The 24587-nt window shown below is 34.5% G+C and overlaps 1 protein-coding gene across 2 annotated transcripts in view; it reads left to right on the forward strand.

Annotated features, from left to right (window-relative positions):
- The window catches only part of CDH18 (cadherin 18), a 1104389-nt gene that overhangs the window by 275531 nt on the left and 804271 nt on the right, over window positions 1-24587 (forward strand). The gene's annotated exons all lie outside the window — the stretch shown is intronic.

Below are 24587 nucleotides of genomic sequence, written 5' to 3' on the forward strand. Positions count from 1 at the left end.
GAATCCGTGCAGAGAGAGGTGAGCTTGTACTGTTACAGGATGCTGTCAGACATAGCTATAGTAGGCACCTAGGGAGGAAGTGGCCATTATTTTTACATTGAATTTTTAGAATGGAGAATGCACGTGAGTTTCTGTTACAGATGATTCATAGTAAGCAAGTGGTTGATGCTGTTAATACCGGCCCTGCCCGATTGACGTTAAGTTTATTCAACTTTTAAAAAGATGAAGAACTAAGGGGAACAAATTTAAGTTTGTTGCAACTTAGCCGCACATGCTTCCCTGGTACCAGCTGGAATCAGCAGCTCACAGGCATCTTTAGGACACTTCAGTGTATATGACACAGTACTTTGTTAGCATCCGCGTGTGTATGGAAAGTTTACAAAAAATGGCATGAAAAGATCATGATTGGATTTTCTTTTAAACCTGCCCCTTCTGTAAAAAATAGTTTATATATTTTTAAGTTAGTGGGTGTGTGTGGCTTCCTTTTTTCCTAACATTCCCAGCAAATTTTTGCTGCTAAGACTGTCACTGTTAAAGTGAAAATTACAGGGAAAAATGTGATGAATATACCATAACTCAAAATGTGATATTTTCTTAAAATCACTCTTTTATGCTTTAGGAACTGGTTGGTCTCCACTTTGATTATTAGCGTAAAGAGTCTGAGTATATGTGGATTTCATTATAAAATTTAACTTCTTGTCTTTTACTTGGGGCACGGGGCCCCCAGAGGGCTTACCTATTTTCCCCACTATGTTAACAGGTAATTCTAATTTATGCGTTATTTTAGTTTGACTTATTTTTAACAAAATATTAGAAATTATGTTTTAAAATGTTTAATGTGGACTGAAATTTTCATCTTTTGTTTGAGAATCTGTGAAGTGTATCATATACGTGGCCTAAAGCAAGGTGTGTATTTTGTTATTCTGAAATTGTTTTGCATCTGGACAAATACTAAGTATCCCAGTGGCCTTTTTTTCTTAAAACCTGTGTATCCATCTCATCCTTTTGTGGATTCCTAGTAAGCAAAAAAATTTGTTATGCCATCTTCATTATTCAAATTACAGACTGAAAATATGGCCAGTTTTTAAAGAAGTTTAGATTATGTTTTCCATGGAAGGACAAGTCTAACTGTTCATGGGCTGATTTTCTTTAAAAGGATTATTCTATTTTACAATTTCAATTCTAGATCACATTTTATATGTGCCGCATGCAAAAAAAAAAAAAAATAAAAGAAAGAACAAACTACCTTTTCTGGTGTGGAGGGGAAGAAAAACTAATATTCTACATTACTAGTAGAGTTCAAAACAAGTTTTCACTGAGAGCCTTTTCAGTAAAAGTTAAACAAGTTTGTTTTTTGAGCATTTGTCAGTTTTTCTATTTCAGAAGAGTCAAAATTCAAGCACGATACATTTTGAAGGCTTTGCAAACTCCTAAACCCCTGATGAGTCCTCTCATTCTGGAAGTGGGAATTTGAGTAGATACTGATTTGTCCCGTAGTATGGTAGATGACAGGGAGGTCTTTTCCAATCAGGCACTCAGAACGCAGGCCACTGTATGTTCTCAACCAGTAACAATCATACTGAGGATGAAGGACTCTCCCTTTGATGCAGACACAATTGTAATGGAGATGTAAAACTTCTTAGCAATCAGATGGATAAATTATTTGCTTTTTACTTTAAATAGGAAATTGTTTTCTAAAACTAAAATACTTGAATTGTCAGACAATATAATCTCAGCTTGTATTAGTTTTTGAATGCTCCCATCGAGGAAGTGTAACAATCCATGAAATGTGAATAAATGAAAAGTAAAAAAAAAAAACAAAAAAACAAACAAACAAAAAAACACTGTCTATACAATTACTCTGCTCTGACCTTGTAAGGAAGCAAGTGTATGCTTCCCAAAAGATGCTCATTGAAAAAAAGACACAATAGAATAGAAAGTTTCCCATAAAGATATTAGAATAACATCAGCCTATCTTTAATAACTCATTCACCCCTCTTTTGTTCAGGCTCCAAAGAAATTCTTCTAGTTCAGCTCCTCCAATTTTTTTTAAAGTGAATGATATGTGCTCAGGTTAATCTTGGAGACTTTATCTTTTATTTTTTACATATTCCACAGGACAGTTAATTCTTTCTGTGGCTATATAGGTGAGATAGGGAAAATGCTATGCTTTAAAATAAGTTGACTTGTTCAAACTATTTTAGTGAAAATGATTCTTATAGAAAGTTTGCACATGACATATACCTAGGACTATTGGGCGTTAGGAAGTAATATCAATTTAGCAAGGAGCAGTTCAAAAGCATAGCCCTCCCATAGAGTCAATGTTCTATTTATTAGATCAGGGAGGTGAGCCTGTTGTGAAAATGAAGACAGCCTGAGGAGATTTCATATTCTCTTGATGATTGACCGATTTATTCTTAAGGATATGGGGAATCTCAACACCCGGGGGCTACATGAAAATGTTCTTTCTCTCACCTCTTATGAACAGTAGTATCTTGAAAGCAATTCTAACCACAACCTGCCCTAAAAAGTATGTTAAAATTGTCTTCCCCAAACCTAGTGGGACATGAGATCCTGGCTAGAAAAAAAAGTACATCCTGGTCTTGTTAATGTGGAGACAGACAGCAGGAAAAATGAGAGAATGACTAATGTTCAAATGCATTATTTTCCACAGGAAAATACATACACACACACACACACACACACGCACACACACACACAACTTAATCTATGTGAAAATGTTTGGCTCAGATCCTGTTATGTTGTCCTGTTATATATTCAGTTTGAGCAAAATTGGGGAGAATCAGATCTCTACTGATCACTAAGGAGCTCTCAAACTTCCTTCCTCTGTAAACTAAGATTTTGCTCTGCTAAGAGGAAAGATTACAGGATATTTTTCAGCATTGTGTCGCAGACTTGATTTTTTTAAAGTGTCACACTGCAAATATATTTTTTAAAAATATTTCTTCACCATTTTGAAAAATGAACTGCAATTCTGGACAGTTATGTGATTTTATCAATTCATGTGGAATGGTCCTGTCTTGCTAAATCCTATTTATAGAACAACACATTTCTATTTACTTTCCCTACATAAAGATACTTTAACCTGCAATATATTTGATCTAAAATATGTCCCAGCTTCCTTCTTGACTATTTGCAAAACTAAGGTTCTTGGGTTATTATTTTATAATAAGAAATATTGAGCCATAAGCACAAGTATTCCGCTTCTGAATATTCTTTTTTTTTTTTTGAGACAGAGCCTTGCTCTGTCACCCAGGCTGGAGTACAGTGGTGCGATCTTGGCTCACTGCAACCTCTGACTCCCGGGTTCAGCAATTCTTCTGCCTCAGCCTCCAGAGTAGCTGGGACTACAGGCATGCACCACCACGCCCGGCTAATTTTTGTATTTTTAGTAGAGACGGGGTTTCACCATATTGGCCAGGCCGGTCTCGAACTTCTGACCTTGTGATCTGCCTGCCTCGGGCTCCCAAAGTGCTGGAATTACAGACATCTGTTCTATGCCTTCTTGTGAAGAAACCTGCTGGAATGACTCATTGTGTGTGTGTGTGTGTGTGTGTGTGTGTGTGTGTGTGTGTGTGTATGTAGCTAATGTTGATGATATGGGGCTTTTAAGTTTAGGAAATCTACTCCTGTCTTCTAGTTACTTGGATCAAAATGGCTTGCAATAATTACTGACATTTCTATTTTGATGACAAACCACATCCATTTTGTGCAGAATTCAACCATGTTTTTACGCTCAGCTTTCCAACCAGTTAAGCCACTTTATGTCTCACTTTCATCTGTGCTCACCTCCTAATAGACCTCCATGTTCCCCTCAAATCTTATCAACAGAGAGGTTATTGTGACTCATTTAAACTAGCCTCAGACCAAGTTACACCCTCTTCAAAATTAGTTGAGGTTTCCCAACTCAGAGAAAAACTTAAAATCTGTTCTATGATTCATAATTCTTTACATTGCGTTTTTCCAACCCTCATGCCTATGTTTTTTATTTTATCTCCTATATCTCCCCATCTTACTCTACTCCTCATTCTTGCGAAACATTAAGATGTCTCTGTCTAGGTGTCTTTGTGCACATTGTTCTCTTTCTAAAAATGCTTTCTTCTTATCCAAATGTTTTTTTTCTTCAGTTCTTCAGTCTCCAGCATAACTAACGTTTTACCTTCTCAGACATTTTCAATTCCCTTCATGTATGTATCAATGTATCTTACCTCATAATTTAATGGTTATTAGATTTTATTTTTTTGTTTCTTGCCAGAGTTTAGGACATATGTTTCTCTGTTTTAATTACTGCTTTATCTTTGGAACAGTACCTGGTATAGTGTAATATAAACTCAATAAATACATATTGAGTGAATTACACCTGGTTATTCACGTTTTTGAATTCCAAGGATATTAACCCTATTTTGAGAGCCAAAGTCATATCTATGTAGTCTCCATTTTGTCTTTTAAATATGAGATGCAATATCTTTATATTATTCTCAATGAGTTAATTATGAAGAATAAGATAACTTGCTCAGTGAATAGACAACTTCCCCAAAGGAAGGATTATCAATCAACTCTTGTAAAACTGAAATTTTTGAAATTCCTTTACCAGTCTCAATTTTAGTAGCAGTCACTAAAAATTAAGTTGGGGTTTCTTTCATCACTCTCTGTTGCACTGTAAGTTACCTAAGTTAATATAATTCATTTACTTATTGATCAGGGCATGATAAAAACAAAATTATAATTTTTTGAGTTTTAATTTTCTATAATTTTTGCTTTTTATATGCAATTTACTGGGAAATTTTACAAAAGAGATAGATAGTTTTCTTTTTTTTCCCTATGCAAAAAGTTAAAGAAAGGTCTTGGTTCTGCCCACGCAAACACTTCAATGCAGAGGTAAGTTGGTTTTCTAGACAGGCAAGTTCCCTTTTTTCTATTTTTCTAAGGTGGAAAAAAGTCTTATGGCTAGTTAGTTCAAATAAAAATAGAATAATGGGGGGATATAATAAGTTGGCAAGACAGATGCCTTCCGGTTACTTATCAGAATAAAAGTATTACAGGTATTGTCAAGTAGAATAATGTTCAACCTATTACCACACAGTTATTTTCAAATATTTGACTGAGAGGAAACTACTTCTGGAGGACAGGCAGAAGGGAACTCTCTTATTTTATACTTCATCCTGTAATATGAAGTACAACCTCAGCAAGAGCATCAGAGTGGGGTTCATTTGGATCACACTATCCCCCTAACTTAAAGCCCTAACAATTTTTTTTTTCTTAGAAATGTGCTTTGCCATTGCTTATACTGAAAGATGTTATAAGAAAAAGTGACATTTGGCACTAGTTATTTCGCCATAAAAGTACTGTCGACAATTTTTATATTTAGCAGCATCCAGTTTATGGGGACTCAAGAGATAAAGCTTTTTATGGCCTTGGTGATTCTGCTCCACAACTTGCCTTTTTTCATATTTTGGACATTGTGACTCATTAAATTGATTTTGTTTCTTTCATTGCATAGGCTACAATGAAAATTAAAGCCAAAGCCATGATCCTTCTCTAAGAAAATGTTTGAAATAATCTGTATTGGTTGAGTTTATGCTTTGGTGTCAGACTTGCTGAATTCAAAAGCAACTTTTCCCACTTGCTTGCAGCAAGACATTAGATAGTGACTTGGCCTCAATGTGTCAATTTCCTTTTCTTAAGTGAGGAAGGCTAGTTCGTTCAGAGGGAGGCTGTTATGACTATATGCAGCAATTCAGAAGAATGCTTAAAATCATGCATGAAAAGTAGAAAGAAAGGGGAAAAACCTATAGGATCATTTTCATGATTTTTATATACTAACATTTTTAATTTAGTAAAATATTATAATTCCATTTTTACCTTGGCCTGTTTTATATTATGTATTTAAATATATGTTAAGTATTTTCTGGAAAAGAATACATTAAATTATTTCTAGTTAGATAGGAGATAGATAAAACATAATACATAGATATAAATGGAAGTATATCTATCTCAGAATAAATATAAAATAAATTTACAGTTAATAATAATTAAGTACTTATTTATGTAACAGAATCTGTATTGAGTAACATAGACGTATATGCTTACACTAATAATCTGAAGAATTTCTTCATTTATTTATTTCACTTTAAGCAAAATAGTGAATATCGAAATAGCATAGTAATATTATTTTTTCAAACCAGGAAAGACTCACAATGGTTTCTGGAATTATATATCAGGTTCAAAATATTTAAAATGTGTATAAAATTTTAATTACATTTAATATTTTATAATATAAGTAAAAATGATATATTACATATATTATAAACTATAGTTTACTTATAGCATAGTTTACTAGATTATAACAGTACATTTAAGGTAAAAGAAATTGATTGCTTTTTTGAGGTGTTTTAGTAACATATAATACTATAAAAACTTAGTGGGCCGGGGGCGGTGGCTCACGCCTGTAATCCCAGCACTTTGGGAGGCTGAAGCGGGCAGATCACGAGGTCAGGAGATCGAGACCACCCTGGCTAACATGGTGAAACCCCGTCTCTACTAAAAATACAAAAAGTTATCCAGGCGTGGTGTCGGGCGCCTGTAGTCCCAGCTACTCAGGAGGCTGAGGCAGGAGGGCAGGAGAATGGCGTGAACCCCGGAGGTAGAGCTTGCAGTGAGTCGAGATGGTGCCACTGCACTCCAGCCTGGGCAACAGAGCGAGACTGCCTCTCAAAAAAAAAAAAAAAAAAAAAAAAAACCTTAGTGGAAGTATGTGAATTTTGTGGCATTATAATAATCCATTATGAAAATTTGTCGGCCGGGCGCGATGACTGACACCTGCAATCCCAGCACTTTGGGAGGCCGAGGCGGGCGAATCACGAGGTCAGCTGTTCAAGACCAGGCTGGCCAACGTGGTGAAACCCCGTCTCTACTAAAAATACAAAAAATAATTAGCCAGGCGTGGTGGCATGCGCCTGGAATCCCAGTTACTCGGGAGGCTGAGGCAGGAGAATCGTTTGAACCCGGGAGACAGAGGTTGCAGTGAGCCGAGATTGCGCCACTGCACTCCAGCCTGGATGATAAGAGTAAGACTCCGTCTCAAAAAAAAAAAAAAAAAAAAAGAAAAAAAGAAAGAAAATAAAATAAAATTTGTCTGCAGATTGATCTTTCTTATCAAGCTTGAGTATATATGTAAAGAAAATAATTCGCTTTGAAAATAAACATATATACAATCAAAACTTATGCTTTCTTAGAATTTTTTTTTTTTTGAGACAGATTCTCGACCTGTCGCCGAGGCTAGAGTGCAGTGGCACAATCTTGGCTCACTGCAACCTCCACCTCCTGGGTTCAAGTGATTCTCCTGCCTTAGCCTCCCGAGTAGCCGGGACTACAGGTGCACGCCACCATGCCCAGCTAATTTTTGTATTTTTAGTAGAGACGGGGTTTCACCATATTGGCCAGGACCGTCTTGATCTCTTGACCTTGTGATCCACCCTCCTCGGCCTCCCAAAGCCCTGGGACTACAGGCGTGAGCCACTGTGCCTGGCCTCTTAGAATTCCTATGCAATTGATAACCATCTGGAAAAGTGTTTGATAATCATTTTCTTTTCAATCTCCATTGTCTCATTGTCTGCTAAGGGTCTACTGCCTTTCTTCCTATCAAAATTTGTCCGGTTGATTCCTGCCGTGATTATCTAAGGCAGTATTATAGCTGGCTCCCAGAGATGTGAAAGTCTATGGTATTAGACTGTTATATACAATTAGATGCAAAACAATATAAAATCACAAAACTTCTTGGTTTTTATTGATTCTATTCCTGATGTTCTAAGATAATTATATACAATGTTCAAAGTACATTTCAGTGTATATCTGTGCCATTTTTTATCTTAAAACAGTGGAGAAAACTAGCCCTGTGGAAACTTTCATTGTGACATTTAAATTATTATACTTTTATTTTCTAAATTATACTTTTCTGATTAATTTTTATTAAGTAAAATTACACACACAGATTTCAAAGTTCACTCTGAATAGCTCACACATTAATCATGTACCACATCTAACCTGAAATCAAAGACTTTAAGTGACTATACTGAGTCAATATTTACTATCAGAATTTTTGAACAATGAAAATATATATGTATGTATATGTATGTGTATATATATATATGTAGGAAAATAGTTAATGTAGCTGAAGTAAACACACAGCAAAAACACTTCAAATTACTTATTTTTTAATTTTGTAAACCATGCTACACAGAAGGATGTGGTGCAGCTTACAGAAAGTATATACTGTAGAAAACCTTAAGACAAGGTAAGATTAGGAACCTTGGGAAATACAAATGGGACAAAAAGATTAAGTCAAGACAAACAGTTTGAATATTGTTATCACTTTAAATGAAACAATATAGTATGGTATAAATTTTGTAATCTGCTTTCCTCATTACTGCGATATGTCCTCACAAAGAAATCAAAATCAATGTTTACCATTACATCTAACTATAAGATGAGGAAACATTCCCTTAGCCTCCCATCTTACCAGCTCTCCTTTGAGGGGAAATCAAATGAAAACCCACAAACCGCATTAACAAACAGCATATATTTGTGGCACACAGTGCTTTGTTGATAGACATTATTGCTTTCCTGTTACGGGCTAACAGGATCCATTAATTCACATTTGAGGCTTAATCATGTGCAAGGAAAATGGAAAAAATATTTGATAATAACCTTTTATGGGCTATTGGTTGTAACACTGCTTACTTATTAAACAAAGTAACTACTTTGGGTAGATAAGAGGATGAAGAAGTGGGCATTGAAATGCTTTCGTAAGTGTTTAACCCTTAACCGTACTAAAAATCTTTTCCACATATGGAAAAGATTAAAGGTGGTAAATATTAGGCCTCAGTGCGACTTCTGTTTACTATAACCAACAGTGTATATAAATCATCCATTCTATTATTTAACAAGCAGTACATAGTCATTAAAATATTTATTGGGGTCCTATTAGTTTCCACGTAAGAGGAAGTAAACAGAAAAAATTCAAAAATGCCTACGTACATCAATGAAATTAAACCTGCCCCAAATACTATAAATCAACCAACAGTACACTTCTATCCTATTTACACCTCTATCCTGTTTACACTCATTTCAGGTTTTAATGTTTCCTGTGGTTTTTACATGTTGAGCTTCATATTTTATAATACACTATTTGTATAATAGAAAACTCATCAAAAGAAGTGAATTATCTAAATTAACTTTTCAAAAGCATCGGTTATGCCAAAAAGTAATACTATTTTACCATTTTTATTCATGTGTATAAATATCTCAAGCTCCTTTCTAAAATTGGTTGGTAATGCATGTGTATTTTTAATTCATGCATTGATCTCTACTTATTTGTTCTTGAATAAGATATAATAATTTTCCTCATGAAACACTAAATTCTAAATACCCCAAATAGAGTGCAATCATCTTGAGTTTTAGTTATACATCTGCTTTTCCATGTTGGACAATTTTTCTCTTCTTTCAACACAATCTTCTTTTCTTTTCTTTTTTATTCAGCACTTATCTCTTCCTTATTAACACATTTATACCTTCCTTATGACATTTTCTTTCCTGTACTATTGTCTCTTATCCATTCCACTAGCACCACTCTGAACAGTTTTTGTTTTGTTTTGTTTTTTTGAGATGGAGTCTTACTCTGTCACCAAGGCTGGAGTGCAATGGCGTGATCTCAGCTCACTGCAAACTCCGCCTCCTGGGTTCAAGCAATTATCCTGCCTCAGCCTCCCAAGAAGCTGGGATTACAGGTGCCCACTACCACTCCCGGATAATTTTTGTATTTTTAGTAGAGACGGAGTTTCACTATATTGGCCAGTGTGGTCTTGAACTCCTGACCTTAGGTGATCAGCCCTCCTCGGCCTCCCAAAGTGCTGGGATTACAGGTGTAAGCCACTGCACCTGGCCTCATTCTGAACAGTTTTAACACAAGAGTTAACAGCTGTTATAGGTTGAGTTGTGTCCCCTAAAAAGATATGTTGAAACCCTAACCCCTAGTACCTGTGAATGAAACCTTATTTGGAAATAAGGTATCTGCAGTTATATCAAGTTATGATGAAGTCAGCAGGTAGTCCTTAGTCCTACATGACTGGTGTCCTTGTAAGAAGAGTAGAGAAACAGAAAGTAACACACACACAGGGAAGATGATATGAAGACATATAGGAAGAAGAATGCCATGTGATGATTGAGGCAGAGAACAGAGTGACGCTTCTATAAGACAAGTAATCTCAAGAATTGATAGCAAAACCAGGAGCTAGAAAAAAAAGCATGGAACACGTTCTCCTCCCATGTCCTTCACAAAGACATGGCACTGCTGGCAATTTGAAATCAGACTCTGGCCTCCAGAACTGTGGAGAATACATGTCTGTCTTCAAGCAATCCAGTTTGTGGTTCCTTGTTTTATGGCAGCTAATATAACTGCAATGGCCTCCTCCTCAGCATCTCCAACCACAACACACAGAGCCCTTCAAAAATAATGACAAGTGAAAGTGAAGATAATTTCACCACAACTTTAGTAGGGCATTCTGGACACTCAGCTATCATTCTCTTTATCTTTGACCAAAGGCATTTCTCTCCTTTATTTCTCTACTTCAGCAGCTCTCTATCCTCAAATCCAATTACTTTTTGCTAAAAGCAAAACAGCAGTGTTTCTCAATCTCAGAAATTGAACCATCAAGTGAAAACTTACTGTCTCTCAATTTACCCACATTCATTCTCACGTCCCAGTCTTACAGCTAACAGAAATAAAAAATAAAATAAAAACACCTCTCCTTTACTGCCAATAGCGAATGCCTTCATCCATGTTCTGAATATCATTCGTACATTGCATCAGCATCCAAATTCTTACCTTTGCAAATGGTTCAGTACTGACCCAGGTGTGCTTGGCCGAGGAGGCCACTTAAAGCTTCAGAGAGTTTCTGAGTCCAAGAGCTCACAAAATTGGACATGATGACATGACAGAGGAGAGGCTAGGAAGGAAATTACGGGAAAGAGGTCAAAACTCTGAGGTGAATCAGAGTAAGCATTAAGACCACAAAAGCCGGTAGGGCCAGAGGAGACATTCTGAATTTAAGAAGTTTCTCTATGGTAAAGTAAATAAAATAAAGGCAGTTTAGGATCAATGGGTGCCTGGAAAAATTGCTTTGGACCTACTCTTGTTACATTGATATTTAAACCTTTAACTATATAACCTTTCCAGAAACTATTTCCTTTTCCTTTCTGATGACTCAATTTGACCTTGAGTAAACCTGTTTAAAATCCTATCTTTGAAAATCTATTCCCTGACAAGAGATCTAAACAAAACACATCTCATGTTGGTTACTCTCCATGTTCCTTCTAGAATGTGCCTTTCTATACAGCCAAGTGACTTCCTTTCATTTTTCAACCTGTGGAAATATTCGTTCTGCTTCCACTGCTCTGCTGAACTGATTTTCTCCTCATGCTGCAATGGTCTTTATATTGCCAATTTCATTTCCATTTTTGGTTCTTACATTTCCTAAATCATACCTAATCTTTTTATACGTAGTTCCCCACCATCACCCTCAAGACCATTCATCATTCACTTTAACTGTCTCTTTTCCTTTTTGGTTGTTGTTCCACAGACCGACTCTCTTAGTCTTCATTTCTGGCTGTCAATTTCTCTGAGAGTTAACATCTATTTTTATGGGATCCACTATCATCTATTTGCTAATGGATCTCAATTGAATATTTTTAACCCAGAATTTTATACTCAATTAAAAACTCTTTGATTCACTATTTCCCAGGAAATTTCAAACTTGGCATGCTCCAACCTAAATGTATCTTCACTCAAGAATATATCTTATTCTATATTACATATTTTATTCATGACATGAATAAATATCTCTGGAAGCCATATTTTCTGCTTCATTCTTACAATCACTCTCATATTTAGGACCATGGGTATATTTTTCCCTTGTCCATTTCAATATTTTTTACATTAGAACCTTTGCATCCAGTTTTGCCCCTTTAAATCAGCCTAAATTCTGCTCCAGCATTGGAATCTTAACACCTCACCACCCTATTTGAAAGTTCTCAATGACTCCCATAGCAACATAGAACCAGGCTTCATAGAATGACATACCATGCCACAATGTTCTGGACCAAGTCCACACTTCCACCTTCTGCCTCCTTCTTCCATTTGCTATTTCATTTTTAGCCATCCTGAGCTACTATTCTGTTTTCCAAATGAGCCAAGCTTCCTCATGCTGTCATGGCTTTGAACATATCTCCTTTGCTTGGACTGTCTTCCGAATCAAGCATTTTTCACTGGATCATATCATAAAACCAGAATGCTTGTCAGGATGTGGCTCAAATATTATTATCCTGGAAATTACTTTAGTCTCTGTAGGTTTGAAGTATTTTAATTTGGGAACCTGTATTTCTATAGTTCATTCTTTGAGGTATGCAAAGGTAGGGATTATGCTTTATTCACTTTTGTGGTCTCAGCACTTAGCCTAGGTCCAAGACTACATCAGGCATTTAAATATTTGTTGAATAGATGTTGCCATCTCTGATCTTCCCCACCTCTAATCTTCACACACATTTCTAGCTGCAGAGGTACATAAGCATTAGCAACATACTCATTCTACTGCATAAGAAGCATGCTTGTTTTGATGCTAGCTCTTTGTGTGTTGAGCAGTGATTCTCAAGCATTAATGCATAGAAGGATTTCCTGGAGAGCTTGCTAAAACACTTAAATTGAGATCACCCCAAGAGATTCTGATTCAGTAGGTCAGATGGGGCTCAGAGAGTCCTAACAAGCTCATAGATGCTTCTGTTCTGATGGTAGCAGTATAACCTTTGGGAACCACTGCTGTAGAATGCACTTGACAGGGAAGGAAGGTATTATTTCTCCCTGCCTTTGGGAAATAGTCAGGAAGCACATCTAAAGTGCCTTTGTGTGATTATGTTACTTCTACCATTTTTCAAATTCCAGAATTATATTTGTTAATTACAACAGTCTTTGTGGGCAAAGTAGTGATATTAACAACAAAACTAGGCGATTAGGATATGAAAACAGACACAGCTATCTACATATTTCTGTCTACAACATTCTCTTTGCCTTGTTCTTTTGAATGTATTTCAGTTTTTGCCTCTGGTGACCCTATTGACAGATATGTATTAAATCTGTAGTTTAATGTGTATCTGATCTTCAGTGTTTTCCTTAATCGTACTATTATTGCTACAACAAATTTAAACGTAAGCAATTAAAATATATATTTTCTTCTAAGATTTTATTTGTTGTAGCTAGAAACTAAGTTCTATAATTTACATATTTTTACACTTATTTCATTAATGAGGAAACTGAGATTCATTAAAAAAATATTGACTGTGGTCCTAGGGTTAGAAAGTCCCAAAATTGGCACTAAATATTTAGTCTGTCACCTAGTGTAGTGCACTTTCAAATACATAACCCATCAGACACAACAGATACCCATGAAAATTTACAATAGTTAAAGTGGCCACAAGTCACTGCTGAAAATACCACTCTTAGTGACAGTATTTGTAGGTATGAGGAATAAAGCTTTTATAGCTAAACTTTTCTAGGTCATGTTTTAGCTCTATGATTAACTACTAATTGTATGTCTTTGGGAGAGTGAGTTAACATTTAATAATTATCTAACAACTGTCATTTCATAATTCTCATTTGTAAAACAGAAATAAGGATGTTTTGAATATTAAATGAGTTACTATATATTTTAAAGAAGAAGTGAGCTAGTATACATTTAATACCACATTGGATCCTTGATTATGGCTTCAGTATGGAATAAAGACTAGCCAAAAATGGGTAAATATGAGTAGAAAAGAGGTTAATTAATTAGGACAATAATCTAATGCCACTGATTATTCAGTAGGATTCAGAAAGAATTTGACATGATCCAGGTACCATGACAAAAGAATCCAAAGAATTCTTACTACATTGCTAAAAATAACATCACAATTCGTTAAAAGTCTAATTAAAATTCCAAAAATAGTTGATTTCTAGAAAAATAGTTCAGATTAAGAAATGTGAAGAATTATTTTTTGAAATATATCTTAACTGTAGTTATTTTAAAAATATAAACGTTTCACAAATTTTCATTCTGCTGAAATACAATCTGTACTATTTCATTTTCAAGTGTAAAGGGATATGCCGTCTGCCTGTGTGTGTTACGTGTGTGTGTGCGTGTAAGTGTACAGTTTTCTTGTGGCTCTGAATAAAGCGAATTGACTATCACAAGAAAGGATCTATTATGATCAAATTAAATGTTTCCTCTTCTTACCACTCTTTGTTGGTTTGATGGTTTGTTCTTTATTTGTTAGGTATCCCTTTCCTGGCAGTCAAATTATTTTGATGTCATGAATTACCAACTTCTGTACCAGAAAATAAGAGTGGAGATTTGCTAGACTTACAATAAAAATCATAAAACATCTGATGATCAGGAAGAAAAGTAATGGCTCAATGCATATATATATATATATATATATATATATATATATATATATATATAAAATACGTATTTTTTGAAGCCACTAGAAACTAAATACATCACTTTTTTGCATCACTGGTCACATTTCTTACTCTGAAATTAAAAGGGACATGCTAGTATTTTATGAAGTAATTTGACTCCAACTAAACCTTTCTCACCATATTTTTATCTTGTACATTCACTTTTTCCAGACATGCTCAAATTGTCATAAATGATTTCTATTAGAGTTAAGGATTTCAGTCATCTGAGAAGATGCAGTGCAGTGAGATTCTGCCTCTGAATTGGTAACAGTTAATTCTTTTTATATTGCAAAGTAGATTCTTACAGAAAGGAATTTATGCCTTCATTTTCTATGTAGGTTGCATGGCATTTGGTCCACAGTGACAAAAGAAATGATCCCAGAATATCTGCAGTATATTTTGCTGAATGTTAACAGCAGGTTCAGATGTGTTTCATTTCTGACCTTGTAAAATGCTTTCTTGCTTATGCAACACTTTATACATCAAATACAAAAACTGCTACGAGGGCTTCAGCTGCTTGAACAAGGATAAATTTGAGAAAATAAATAAATGTTGTTCAGGTCAGTTTCAATGAAGCCATTTTTCTTCTATTATTCCATGGCATGAGTGATGCATGATATATTTGATTACATTTTAAATGTGATACCAAGAAGTCACAACGTTGATTTGTTTCACATGAATGCTTCTTGGTCTATAGTGCTAAAAAATAAATCACTCAAGTTATCTAACCAGCTAATGTTTTCAATTGGATTTACAGAATATTGTTTCTATTATTGTTATCAGCTCATCATGATTCAACGTATGTGTGTATGTGTTGCTAGCATATCATTAGAGTTGAAAATTCTGGTATCAAACATTTTAAACCTCAGCAAAATTCTAAGGCTGTGAGCTTTTAATATTTGTTTACTATTTGATAAATGTGTAATGCTTAATTTGAGAAGATATTTAGATTTCTAGTAGATGCAGGAAAGTTTTAGATTATCTTTGAAACTTATATAGAAACAGAAAAGTTATGAAATATCAAATCTTAGGAACCTATGGAAAAAGGAGGTACAATATTATCCTTCAATTTAAATTTGAATAAATATATATTTAAAACACTCTATGCCTAACATTCTAAAGTATATGACTCAGTATGTGATTGATTCTGACCTAAGGATGACAGATTAGACCATTGATTCTGGATCAATTCCAATTAAGATATAATAGATGACATGTTTTCTTTAAGTATTATTTCGTAGTAATGGTTAGTAAAATATTCTACAAATGTAAAACACTATACCTGCTAATGCACCACTTTGTCTAATACAGATATCAATCCACTTGGGCATAGAATAACAGTTCATGCACAAAAATGATAAGCCAATATTTCCAAAAAGAAACTTAAGAGTCCAAATTAGCCGTGAGGTATTGGGATGTGATTTTGCTAATTTAAGTTTGAAAGGAACATACTCAATTTAAGTGGAGGAGAAAAAGGTACTCAAAACAACTATTTTCTAGGTTATAGAATTTAGAAATAATTAAATATGCAGGTTGAAACTTTGTGGTAAATTTTGTGATGCAGGTGAATGACTTTTATTTTACTCAATCACTGTGCTCAGTGCAAAGCTCTTGCGGTATCTGTTCAGGGAGTACACAGTATCCCCTTAACAGTTTCAATGAGCTGGATCATAAACTTAGTCACCATAGATGAAGGCATGAAATAAAGAAATACTTTATAAGTTTGCTGAGTCACTTCTCTCTCTGGAATTCCAGGGCAGTGACTGATGCTCAGATGAAAATGCAGTAGATCTAGAACATTTTGTTAGCATAGGGCACATGATCAAAAGTTTAATAAACACCATTACTGAGTATTTTTTCAACCTGGAATCCCCAAGAAAATAAGTATAAATTCCTCTAAAATAAAATAGCTCCAAGTACCAAGGTCTATATTTTATATATGAAAAATTTCCACTTCAATATCATATGTTCTTTTTGCAATTAAAATATATGCATGATGGTAATTTAAATTACTACTATCATTGTACTTTTTATCACAATAGAAATCAGTATTTTCAATACAGCAAACATATAAGTGGTTATCATTTAGCTATTATTATAAGTAGCAGCTAATCATATGTATATCTTATTTAAAAATACTACTGCTATGTGTAACAAATCACCTAACTAAATGTTAATCTTAAATGTCTCCATTAAAGTTAAGGTTTTCATTTTTAATTTCATTAAAAGTTTCACTCTTAATTTTAGACAGGAGTATATTAAAAATCCATTGAAATCCTATTTAAAATATTCTCTTGATGAATTTATTTGGGCAAGGTATTCTAATAATAATAATGAGAATTATCCATTATCTATTTGTTCTCTCCATAGCATAAACTTTTATCCAAAGCAAATATTTTTCACACTTGTTGAGCTTTTCCTTAAAAAAAAACTGAACCTTTGTTTTGTTTAAAAGAAAATATGTTGCTGACAGTAAAACACTGATAGTATCACAGAAACTAACTAAAGATATGTGGAACAGGTCTTTAATTTTTTAAAAATAAATTTAACCTACATACAGAAAAGTAGAACAAAAACTCCCACTTTTACTTAGGGCACTCAAATAGCAAATATTATATCTGATACATGGCAATTCAACATGCATATTTATTGAGAGAAGTGATATTGTTCTATGATTTGACTATTACTAAATTTAAATGATTTTTCTATTATTAAGTTAAAAGGCATATCAATTATTTCATTTTCTTCTTGCATTTCAATTGATTATGTTACATGTGATTTACAAGCAACTGGCCTCCACAAAAGGGGGCAAATTGAGTATTCATCACTCATATATGCATACCTGTTCATTTAGAAATTATCAGTGTTCTTCTTTATAAATACACTTTATTTATACACGGAAGAGAAAATAAAATGAAAATCAAATAACTTGAAATGTAAGTTATAATATTTTATTCCTCCAAGCAATGGACGGTCAAGAACATGCCTCATATTATATGGCCTTATTATATTATATTATTAATATTATATTATATTATATTATATTATATGGCCATATTACATGCCTCAGATTATATGGCCCTATCTCAGGGACCAAAAAAAAATCCTTGAGAACAGTGGGTATTCATGACCATTGAGTGTGCTGATACAGGTGGAAAATTGGAAGACAATAAATTTTATCTATTATAACCAGAAAATCTGATTCTCTTTGAAAAAGAGTATAATTGCAATTTTCTAAGTTATCATTGATTACTTCACATTAATTATGGTGGAATCTGTAAACTGTATTTGATTTGTGCGTGCAGCAACTACCACCAGAAATGCAAATAAGCCCCCAATATACTCTTTATTTATGAGAGGCGATGGGTATGATATGACGGTTTAGGGAAAATGTATAACCATAGAATAATTTCTATGATGTATTGACTTAAACATAAAATAAAATATATCAATTCTTATTCTTAATTTCTATGTAAGAGTTTTTCAAGTAACCCATTAAATTGAATTATAGTACAACATTATAGACCATGTGCTATCCATGAGAATTAACCTTCTACACTATGGCTATGAAACAGATCCTAAATACATTGGTCCCAAATACAACTTGATTTCTAATACTTATATTTGCTTTATAAAATATTCTATAATAATTTGTCTCTGATGATTGAATCCATAAAGTGATGGTTTAAAATATTAGTTTTAAAAAAAGAATTCCCTTGCTAAATTAGCAGGATCTCAGAGAAATTGATTAGTGGATGAGGTCAAGCTTGTTCATGGTGTCGTACTAAGTGTTTTAGGTGCAGGATTAAATGCAGTTTTTCCTGCAGAAGTTGACTGGTTTTAGTGAATTGACTGACATAAACTCACAAGAAGAATAATGCTTAAGTCAAATGTCAATCGTTCCAATAACGGTGGGAAAAAATAACTCACAAGAGGATTATGATAGGCATGTAGATTAATCAGCATGTTTTCTGTTTGTTAGAAAAACTATATAAGCCCAAATTAAAATTTTAATGACTTTTAAAACATTTTTATAATTTTTATTTTTATGAGTACATAGTAAGTGCATATATTTATGGGTTACACGAGATATTTTGGTGCAGGCATGCAACACATCAGGTTAAATGTGATATCTATTACCTCAAGATTGTATCCTTTCTTTATGTGACAAACAATCCAATTGTATCCTTTTAGTTATTTAAAAATGTACAACTGTAGTCACCCTGTTGTGTTATCAAATACTGGATCTAATTCATTCTCTGTAACTATATTTTTGTACTCATTAACCATCTCCTCTTCTCCCTGCCCCACTCCCCGCTACCATCCCCAGCCCCTGGTAACTATCATTCTACTCTCCATCTCCAGGAGTTCAATTGTTTTAATCTTTATTTAGCTCCCAAACTGAGTGAAAACATGTGAGGTCTGTCTTTCTGTGCTTGGCTTATTTTACTTAACATAATGATCTCTAGTTCCATCCGTGCTATTGTCAATGATAGGATCTCATTCCTTTTATGGCTAAATATGTGCCCCACTGTGTATATGTACCACATTTTCTTGATTTATGTCAATGGAAATTTAATTTGCTTCCAAATCTTGGAAATTGTGAATTCTACTGCAATAAACATGGGAGTGCTGATATATCTTCGCCATACTAATTTCCTTTATTTTGGGTATATACCTAGTAGTGGATTTTCTGGATCATATGGTAGCTCTATTTTCAGTTGTTTGAGGAAATTCCAAACTGTTTTCCATAGTGGTTGTGACAATTTACTTTCCCACCAACCGTGTACAAGGGTTCCCTTTTCTCTACGTACTTACCAGCATTTATTATTGCCTGTCTTTTGGATAAAAGCCATTTAAACAGGGTCAAATGATATGTAATTGCAGTTTTTTTTTTTGCATTTCTCTGATGATCCGTGATCATGAACATCTTTTCATATACCCATTTTCCATTTGTATGTCTTCTTTTGAGATATGTCTATTCAGATTTTTTGCCCATTCATTAATCGGATTCTAAGATGTTTTTCCTATAGATTTGTTCACACTCCTTATATACTCTGGTAATTAGCCACTTTTCAGATGGATATTTTGCAAATATTTTCCCCCATTCTGTGGATTCCCTCCACTTGTTGTTTTCTTTGCTGTGCATAAACTTTTTAACTTGATGTGATCCCATTTGCCCCTTTTTGCTTTGGTTGCCTAGGCTTGTGAAGTGTTACTCAATAAATCTACCCAGTCCCATGTCCTGGAGAGTTTACAAAAGTTTTCTTTTTCTAGTAATTTTATAGTTTCAGGTCTTAGTGTAAGTATTTAATTTATTTTGATAAGACAAGAAGCAGGGGTCTAGTTTGACTTTTCTGTGTATGGATATTTAGTATTCGTGGCACTATCTATTGAAGAGATTGTCCCTTACCCAGTGTATGTTCTGGGCATATTTGTTGAAAATAAGTTCACTGTAGATGTACGGATTTGTTTTTGGTCTCTCTATTTTGATGCATTGGTCTGTGTGTCTGTTTTTATGCCAGTATCATGTTCTTTTTGTTACTATGGCTTTGTGGTATAATTTGAAGTCAGTTTATTTTATTCTTTTTGCTCAGAATAAGTTTGGCTATTTTGGTCTTTTGTGTTTCATATAAACTTTAGGATTGTTTTTATTTCTATCAATAGAAAAAGAGGGAATCCTCCCTAACTCATTTGATGAGGCCAGCATCATCCTGATACCAAAGCCTGGCAGAGACACAACAAAAAAAAAGAGAATTTTAGACCAATATCCCTGATGAACATCGATGCAAAAATCCTCAATAAAATACTGGAAAATCGAATCCAGCAGCACATCAAAAAGCTTATCCACCATGATCAAGTGGGCTTCATCCCTGGGATGCAAGTCTGGTTCAACATATGCAAATCAATAAATGTAATCCAGCATATAAACAGAACCAATGACAAAAACCATATGATTATCTCAGTAGATGCAGAAAAGGCCTTTGACAAAATTAAACAGCCCTTCATGCTAAAAACTCTCAAGAAATTAGGTATTGATGGGATGTATCTCAAAATAATAAGAGCTATTTATGACAAACCCACAGCCAATATCATACTGAATGGGCAAAAACTGGAAGCATTCCCTTTGAAAACTGGCACAAGACACGGATGCCCTCTTTCACCACTCCTATTCAACATAGTGTTGGAAGTTCTGGCCAGGGCAATCAGGCAGGAGAAAGAAATAAACGGTATTCAATTGGGAAAAGAGGAAGTCAAATTGTCCCTGTTTGCAGATGACATGATTGTATATCTAGAAAACCCCATCGTCTCAGCCCAAAATCTCCTTAAGCTGATAAGCAACTTCAGCAAAGTCTCAGGATACAAAATCAATGTGCAAAAATCACAAGTATTCTTATACACCAATAACAGACAGAGAGCCAAATCATGAGTGAACTCCCATTTATAATTGCTTCAAAGAGAATAAAAGACCTAGGAATCCAACTTACAAGGGATGCAAAGGATCTCTTCAAGGAGAACTACAGACCACTGCTCAATGAAATAAAAGAGGGTACAAACAAATGGAAGAACATTCCATGCTCATGGGTAGGAAGAATCAGTATCGTGAAAATGGCCATAATGCCCAAGGTAATTTATAGATTCAATGCCATCCCCATCAAACTACCTACCAGTGACTTTCTTCACAGAATTGGAAAAAAACTATTTTAAAGTTCATATGGAACCAAAAGAGAGCCCGCATCGCCAAGTCAATCCTAAGCCAAAATAACAAAGCTGGAGGCATCACGCTACCTGACTTCAAACTATACTACAAGGCTACAGTAACCAAAACAGCATGGTACTGGTACCAAAACAGAGATATAGACCAATGGAAAAGAACAGAGCCCTCAGAAATAATGCCACATATCTACAACCATCTGATCTTTGACAAGCCTGACGAAAACAAGAAATAGGGAAAGGATTCCCTATTTACTAAATGGTGCTGGGAAAACTGGCTAGCCATATGTAGAAAGCTGAAACTGGATCCCTTCCTTACACCTTATACAAAAATTAATTCAAGATGGATTAAAGACTTAAATGTTAGACCTAAAACCATAAAATCCCTAGAAGAAAACCTAGGCAATACCATTCAGGACATAGGCATGGGCAAGGACTTCATGTCTAAAATACCAAAAGCAATGGCAACAAAAGCCAGAATTGACAAATGGGATCTAATTAAACTAAAGAGCTTCTGCACAGCAAAAGAAACTACCATCAGAGTGAACAGGCAACCTACATAATGGGAGAAAATGTTTGCAACCTACTCATCTGACAAAGGGCTAATATCCAGAATCCACAAAGAACTCAAACAGATTTACAAGAAAAAAACAAAGAACCCCATCAAAAAGTGGGCAAAGGATATGAACAGACACTTCTCAAAAGAAGACATTTATGCAGCCAAAAGACACATGAAAAAATGCTCATCATCACTGGCCATCAGAGAAATGCAAATCAAAACCACAATGAGATACCATCTCACACCAGTTTGAATGGCGATCATTTAAAAGTCAGGAAACAACAGGTGCTGGAGAGGATGTGGAGAAATAGGAACACTTTTACACTGTTGGTGGGACTGTATACTAGTTCAACCACTGTGGACGTCAGTGTGGCGATTCCTCAGGGATCTATAACTAGAAATACCATTTGACCCAGCCATCCCATTACTGGGTATATACCCAAAGGATTATAAATCATGCTGCTATAAAAACACATGCACACATATGTTTATTGTGACACTATTCACAATAGCAAAGACTTGGAACCAACCCAAATGTCCAACAATGATAGACTGGATTAAGAAAATGTGGCACATATACACCATGGAATGCTATGCAGTAAAAAAAAAAAATGATGAGTTCATGTTCTTTGTAGGAACATGGATGAAGCTGGAAACCATCATTCTCAGCAAACTATCGCAAGGACAAAAACCAAACACCGCATGTTCTCACTCATAGGTGGGAATTGAACACTGAGGACACATGGTCACAGGAAGGGGAACATCACACACCCGGCCTTTTGTTGGGTGGGAGGAGTGGGGAGGGATAGCATTAGGAGATAAACCTAATGTTAAATGATGAGTTAATGGGTGCAGCACACCAAAATGGCACATGTGTACATATGTAACAGACCTGCACATTGTGCACATGTACCCTAAAACTTAAAGTATAATAAAAAAAAAAAGAATCCAGAAAAAAAATAAATAAATAAAGGTTTTTTTCTTCTTTCAATATTAAAAAAAAAGAAATGTCATACATATTTTGATAGAGATTGCATTGAATCTGTAAATTGTTTGAGGTATGAGTAGTTTCCAAAATTCCTTTTGCTTTTTATTTCTAGTTTGATTCCATTTTAGTCGGATAATAACTTTGATGTAATTTCAATGTTTTTGAATTTTTTGACTTGTTTTGTGTGCTAACATATGGTCTATACTTGAGAATGATCTGTATGCTGAGGAGAAGAATGTGTATTCTGAAGTGGTTGGATTAAATGCTCTGTAAAAAGATATATTAGGTCCACTTAGTCTATAGTGCAGACTAAATCTATGTTTCTTTGATGATTTTCTGTCTGGATGATCTGTCCAATCCTGAAAGTGAAGGATTGAACTCTGCAGCTGTTATTGAATTTAAACCTATCTCGCTCTTACAGTTTTTGCTTTTTTTTTTTTTTTGAGACAGAGCTTCTCTTTTGTCACCCAGGCAGGAATGCAATGGCATCATCTCGGCTCACTGCAACCTCCACCTCCCAGGTTCAAGCGGTTCTCCTGCCTCAGCCTCCCAAGTAGCTGGGATTACAGGTGACCACCACCATGCCCAGCTAATTTTTGTAGTTTTAATAGAGACAGAGTTTCACCATGCTGGCTAGGCTGGTCTCAAACCCCTGTCCTCAGGTGATCCACCTGCCTCGGCCTCCCAGAGTGCTGGAATTACAGGCATGAGCCATGATGCCCAGCCTCTTGTAGTATTTGCTTTATATATCTGTGTACTCCAGTGTGGGGTGAGTGTATATTTATAATTATTACATCATGTTGCTGAATTGACTTTCTGATCATTACATAATATGCTTCATTTTCTTTTTTTATAGTTTTTGTCTTTAAGTCTATTTTGTCTTATATAAATATAGCTACTTATGCTCTTTTTTATTTCTATTTGCATGGAATTTCTTTTTTAATTGCTTTATTTTCAGTCTATGTGTGTCTTTGTAATGTGTGTTTTTTTTTGTAGGTAGCAGATCTTTGAGTCTCATTTCTTATCCATTCTGCCACTCTGTATCTTTTGATTGGATAGTTTAGCCCATTTACATTCAATGTAATTATTGATAAGGAAGGACTTACTCCTGCTATTTTGTTATTTGTTTCCTGGTTGTTTTGTGGTCTTCTTTTTTTCCTCCCTTCTTGTCTTCCAATCTAGGTACATTAAATATCTTTTCATTTTTTAGTTTCTCTGGTCATATATTTTAATTTCTTGCATGTTATTTTTTGTGTCTCTGTTGTAGGTTTCTGATTTGAAGTTACCATGAGGCTTTCAAACAATATCTTATAACCCACTATTTTAAACTAATACAACTTAACTGATTGCATAAGCAATCAAACTGTCAAATAAGCAAAAAGAAAATAAATAAAAACTCTGTACTTGTTACTTTATCACCCTACTTTTTAACTGTTCGTTCTTTGTATTTATTGTAGTTATTATTTTTAATCAGGTCATCTTTTAGTTTTTCTACTGAAGTTATAAGTAGTTTACATACCACAATTACAATATTATCATATTCAATGTTCCTCTATGTACTTGCTATCACAAGTTAACCTTCAATTATATTTTATTGCTCATTAACATCTTTTTTTTCTTTCAGATTGAAGAACTCCCTTTAGCATTTTTTGTAGGATAGGTCTTATATTGTAGAAATTTCTCAGCTTTTGTTTGTCTGGGAAAGACTGTATTTATTTTTTATGTTTGAAGGATATTTTTGCTGAATATCCTATTCTGGG

This window comes from Gorilla gorilla, chromosome 19 (assembly GCF_029281585.2).
Source record: "Gorilla gorilla gorilla isolate KB3781 chromosome 19, NHGRI_mGorGor1-v2.1_pri, whole genome shotgun sequence".
In the NCBI taxonomy this organism is placed as follows: Eukaryota; Metazoa; Chordata; class Mammalia; order Primates; family Hominidae; genus Gorilla; species Gorilla gorilla.